Raw genomic sequence first — 5,579 nt, 5'->3', positions numbered from 1 at the left:
GTGGCTGCCCCATCCCTGGCAGTGTTGAAGGGCAGGTTGGATGGGGCTTGGAGCAACCTGGGCTGGTGGGAGGTGTCCCTGCCCATGCAGGGGGGTTGGATCTCGATGATCAAACTCAAACCATTCCATGATTTTGCAGTTCTGAACTGGTTTGGTGGTTTTCTTGCTCGCTAAGGATTTGCTGTAACTTGGAAAGATTTGAGCTGCGTAGATTGCTTCAAGCATATTCTTCTTTAAAATATTTTTATGCATTCTTTTGCCTCACTGGGGGGAAAAGTAACACTTGGTCCTGCTTTGAGTCAAGCTGCACTTTGAACTTGCTTGGAACTGGGTTAAAAAGCACAGGAACCACATTTGAAACGTTAAGATGCTTTTATTTATGTGCTGGGCACGCACAAGAAAAAAAAAAGACTTGTAATGTGTTTTTTGTTTCAAACCCATGTATTAAACAAAGAAAGTATTGACAGCAGTTAATGAATCGAGGGATTGTTTCTGGGCGCTGAGATAGATTTACCAAAGGTATTTAGCTGTCTGATGCATGGGATTTTCAGAGCAGCCTGAGCAAGTGCTCGCCAGCACGGACACACGAGGTTCCTCTCCGAGAGCCGAGTGAACCTGGAGCCGGGCCCAGCTGAAATCTTTTGGCAAGCTGCTCCCTCCCTCCTGCGCACGCGGAGCCCCAGCTCCGAGATGTGCTTCCAACTGACAGGCTCGTGCCTGTCCTGGGCTCTCTAGGCTCTGCCTTTCCCAATTCTCCTTCCCTCCAAAGAGCTGTTCCAAGGATTTGGGAAGCGTGCGTTCCCTCTTTCCAAAGACGCGCCGGGTCGGTCAGCTGCTCTCCGTGGGCTGCAGAGCTTTCCTGAGGGGTAGCTGCCAGGGAAGCTGCTCGCTGGGTCTGTGGTGGGACAGAGGACAACTGTTTCCCTTGGAGAGGACAGTGCCAGCGTTAACCATGTGGATTTGGGTTTCCTGGCTGTCTCCTCAGCCCTGTTCCTGGGCAATCGATCCCTGAGCACAGGGAAGGCAGGTGAGGCTGCTCCAGGACCAGGCTGGCTCTACGTTACCTGTGTTTTTTCATGTGTCCAGTGTTGTGGAGAGCAGGGTGGCACAGAGCTGCACCTGCACAGGGAAGGAGGTTGGAAGGAGTTGGTGGAGCAGGAGCTGTGGGACCTGCTTTTTGGAGAGACTCAGTTCTCCGGAGCGACTCTCTCCTCTTCCCACCCCTCCGTGCAGCTCTTGATTTTAAAAGCTACTGAACAAGTTTGCCAGGACTGAGGGTTTTGTCCTTCCAGCCTCTTCAGCTGCACCAGCTTGTCTGAGGCACCTGGAATCGGGGCTGGGATCTGGGGAAGAGCCTGCAGGGGAGAATCGACCCCGCTGGCTTCAGGTTCTGCTCCTTTGGGTGCCCTGCAGGGTCTGTCCTCTCCGGGAGGAGCGGGAGCTGCCAGTGCCTTTTCTTTCCATCCCCACTTGCCTTGTCCCATTTTCTGTTTTTGTTAGGGCTTTGTTCGCATTTATAACCCATAAACGTGTGGCATTTTAGGTGAGACATGAGGAAATTCTGGAGTGTGAGGGTGGTGAGAGCCTGGCCCAGGTTGCCCAGGGAAGCTGTGGCTGCCCCATCCCTGGCAGTGTTGAAGGGCAGGTTGGATGGGGCTTGGAGCAACCTGGGCTGGTGGGAGGTGTCCCTGCCCATGCAGGGGGGTTGGATCTCGATGATCAAACTCAAACCATTCCATGATTTTGCAGTTCTGAACTGGTTTGGTGGTTTTCTTGCTCGCTAAGGATTTGCTGTAACTTGGAAAGATTTGAGCTGCGTAGATTGCTTCAAGCATATTCTTCTTTAAAATATTTTTATGCATTCTTTTGCCTCACTGGGGGGAAAAGTAACACTTGGTCCTGCTTTGAGTCAAGCTGCACTTTGAACTTGCTTGGAACTGGGTTAAAAAGCACAGGAACCACATTTGAAACGTTAAGATGCTTTTATTTATGTGCTGGGCACGCACAAGAAAAAAAAAAGACTTGTAATGTGTTTTTTGTTTCAAACCCATGTATTAAACAAAGAAAGTATTGACAGCAGTTAATGAATCGAGGGATTGTTTCTGGGCGCTGAGATAGATTTACCAAAGGTATTTAGCTGTCTGATGCATGGGATTTTCAGAGCAGCCTGAGCAAGTGCTCGCCAGCACGGACACACGAGGTTCCTCTCCGAGAGCCGAGTGAACCTGGAGCCGGGCCCAGCTGAAATCTTTTGGCAAGCTGCTCCCTCCCTCCTGCGCACGCGGAGCCCCAGCTCCGAGATGTGCTTCCAACTGACAGGCTCGTGCCTGTCCTGGGCTCTCTAGGCTCTGCCTTTCCCAATTCTCCTTCCCTCCAAAGAGCTGTTCCAAGGATTTGGGAAGCGTGCGTTCCCTCTTTCCAAAGACGCGCCGGGTCGGTCAGCTGCTCTCCGTGGGCTGCAGAGCTTTCCTGAGGGGTAGCTGCCAGGGAAGCTGCTCGCTGGGTCTGTGGTGGGACAGAGGACAACTGTTTCCCTTGGAGAGGACAGTGCCAGCGTTAACCATGTGGATTTGGGTTTCCTGGCTGTCTCCTCAGCCCTGTTCCTGGGCAATCGATCCCTGAGCACAGGGAAGGCAGGTGAGGCTGCTCCAGGACCAGGCTGGCTCTACGTTACCTGTGTTTTTTCATGTGTCCAGTGTTGTGGAGAGCAGGGTGGCACAGAGCTGCACCTGCACAGGGAAGGAGGTTGGAAGGAGTTGGTGGAGCAGGAGCTGTGGGACCTGCTTTTTGGAGAGACTCAGTTCTCCGGAGCGACTCTCTCCTCTTCCCACCCCTCCGTGCAGCTCTTGATTTTAAAAGCTACTGAACAAGTTTGCCAGGACTGAGGGTTTTGTCCTTCCAGCCTCTTCAGCTGCACCAGCTTGTCTGAGGCACCTGGAATCGGGGCTGGGATCTGGGGAAGAGCCTGCAGGGGAGAATCGACCCCGCTGGCTTCAGGTTCTGCTCCTTTGGGTGCCCGTCCTCTCCAGGAGGAGCGGGAGCTGCCAGTGCCTTTCCCAACAGGCAGCAGCCACTGGGGAGGGTCAGACAGTGCCCCCCAGTTAGCTCCATCAGACCCTGCCAGGCAGCGAGCAGAGGGGCAGGCAGTGAGGCTGCTCATAAATCTCTTCTTTATGCTCTGGATTATGAAGTAATATTTTCCTGGCCGGGGCTGGTTGGACGGGGGGAATGCGGGCTGTGCTGTCAGCTCCCTGCGGCTGCCATCCCGGCGTGCTGGGAGCTTCCAGGGCGGCTGTGCTGGCTGTTGCTGGCCCCCTTTGTGTAGTGGGTGTAACCCCCTGAGCACAGGGAAGGCAGGTGAGGCTGCTCCAGGACCAGGCTGGCTCTACGTTACCTGTGTTTTTTCATGTGTCCAGTGTTGTGGAGAGCAGGGTAGCACAGAGCTGCACCTGCACAGGGAAGGAGGTTGGAAGGAGTTGGTGGAGCAGGAGCTGTGGGACCTGCTTTTTGGAGAGACTCAGTTCTCCGGAGCGACTCTCTCCTCTTCCCACCCCTCCGTGCAGCTCTTGATTTTAAAAGCTACTGAACAAGTTTGCCAGGACTGAGGGTTTTGTCCTTCCAGCCTCTTCAGCTGCACCAGCTTGTCTGAGGCACCTGGAATCGGGGCTGGGATCTGGGGAAGAGCCTGCAGGGGAGAATCGACCCCGCTGGCTTCAGGTTCTGCTCCTTTGGGTGCCCTGCAGGGTCTGTCCTCTCCGGGAGGAGCGGGAGCTGCCAGTGCCTTTCCCAACAGGCAGCAGCCACTGGGGAGGGTCAGACAGTGCCCCCCAGTTAGCTCCATCAGACCCTGCCAGGCAGCGAGCAGAGGGGCAGGCAGTGAGGCTGCTCATAAATCTCTTCTTTATGCTCTGGATTATGAAGTAATATTTTCCTGGCCGGGGCTGGTTGGACGGGGGGAATGCGGGCTGTGCTGTCAGCTCCCTGCGGCTGCCATCCCGGCGTGCTGGGAGCTTCCAGGGCGGCTGTGCTGCTTCTCCCACAAACACCCCTTTTCCCCAGGGTCTCTCCGTCAGTCCTGGAGCTTGGTGTTGCTCCTGGAGCTCCAGAGAAGCTCTCCAGCAACCCGGATCAGGCTCAGTCCTGTTCCCTGACCGCAAGTGTCCTACCTCCCTGCTCATTCATGGCAAAGACAGCCTGACTGGGATGCTGGCCTGAGCTTGGGCAACTAGCCCTGGCTGCTGCATGGGTGTCATGTGCCATGGCCTCTTTGGGCTTTTCTTTGACAAGGGAAGGAGCCCCTGCAGTGTGGGACTGTGGCTGCCTAGAGGTGAAGCTGACTCCTCTCAAGGGACTTGTGGTGATCTAGGACTTTCTGGTAGTGTGGAGGGGTGGTAGCCACATGCAGGAGGAAAGAGGAGTTTGTAACTGATGTGAACTATGTTGCTTGCCCGGAAGGGTTATTTTGAAATAGTGCAGATCACCAAGTTAGTGCCTCTCATGGAGTCCAACCAGCCGTCGGAGCGGCCTTGGCTTTGTGCCACGCTTGGTTGTGCCCTGACCCCTCTGGGAAGGGTGCCCTGACTCCCTCCCTGGCTCCCTTTGCTTCCTTGCCTCCCTCTGCAGAGGCTCCCACAGCCCCTGAGAAGCTCCTTCCTGCTCGCTAATGGTTTGCAGATGAGACTGGAGAGTTTGAGCTGGGTTTGGTGGTTTCGGGGCCAAAACAGCTCAAGCCGTTAGTGGGACCTGCAGCATTTCAGCAGCCGAGGGTGTCCCTGGGAAAGCTGGTTTCTGGCTGCCCTGCTGCCTCCCAGCTCCAGTCCTTGGTTTCGTGCCGTGGCTGCGGGAACCGGAATGCTGGGATTTGCCTGGGGGAGGTGGAAAACTGGCCCGTGCGGACGGGAGGGGATGGGAAAAGAGGACGTGCTCGGCTGGTGGGAATGCCCCAGCTCACACATCCCTTCAACAACATGTTCTAACCCAGGTTTGTGCTTTTTTGGTGGATTTCTGGGCAGGGCAGGCAGCAGATCCTTCAATTTCTCTCTGAATAGCTGAAAGGCAGTTAGCAGCTCTGAGTAGACTTGAAGGCTTCTGAAGATTATTTTAACTCGTCTCACCTCCATCTGGGTGAAGAAAGAAAACAAAACCAACCCCTGTGCCCACACTTGATGCTGTTGCCTCTTTTGAAAAAAGTTCAAAAAAATTTACTTTGCTCAGAGCAAAGCTTTGAAGTGCTGCTCTCTGGGAACAGCAAAAGCTTCTCGAAAGCCTTTTGCTGAAAGCTTGGTTAACCTACGTTTGTGGGCAGCTGCCTGTGGGGGATTGCATGGGGAGATGGAAAAGTGAACTGTGAAATTTAACAAGAAAAGGCTAAATCTGTTTGTTTTGCTCCTGTTCGGGGCCTTCAGCTGGTGGTTGCAGGGTCACCACCCTTTTCTGTCTGCAGAAGTTCCTGCATAAAAGGCTGCTCTGTCCCATTTGTTGTCTTGTTTGCTGAAGTGCTGTGAGGAGGGTAAGCTGAAGAAGCAGGAGTGAACCTCTTTGAGATGCAGAGCTGGTGGTAGTAGAGTGGAGGTGGCATT

The sequence above is a fragment of the Chaetura pelagica genome, unplaced genomic scaffold (genome assembly GCF_000747805.2).
Source record: "Chaetura pelagica isolate M959 unplaced genomic scaffold, ChaPel_1.0 scaffold595, whole genome shotgun sequence".
Taxonomy (NCBI): domain Eukaryota; kingdom Metazoa; phylum Chordata; class Aves; order Apodiformes; family Apodidae; genus Chaetura; species Chaetura pelagica.
This window is presented reverse-complemented; position numbering follows the sequence as displayed.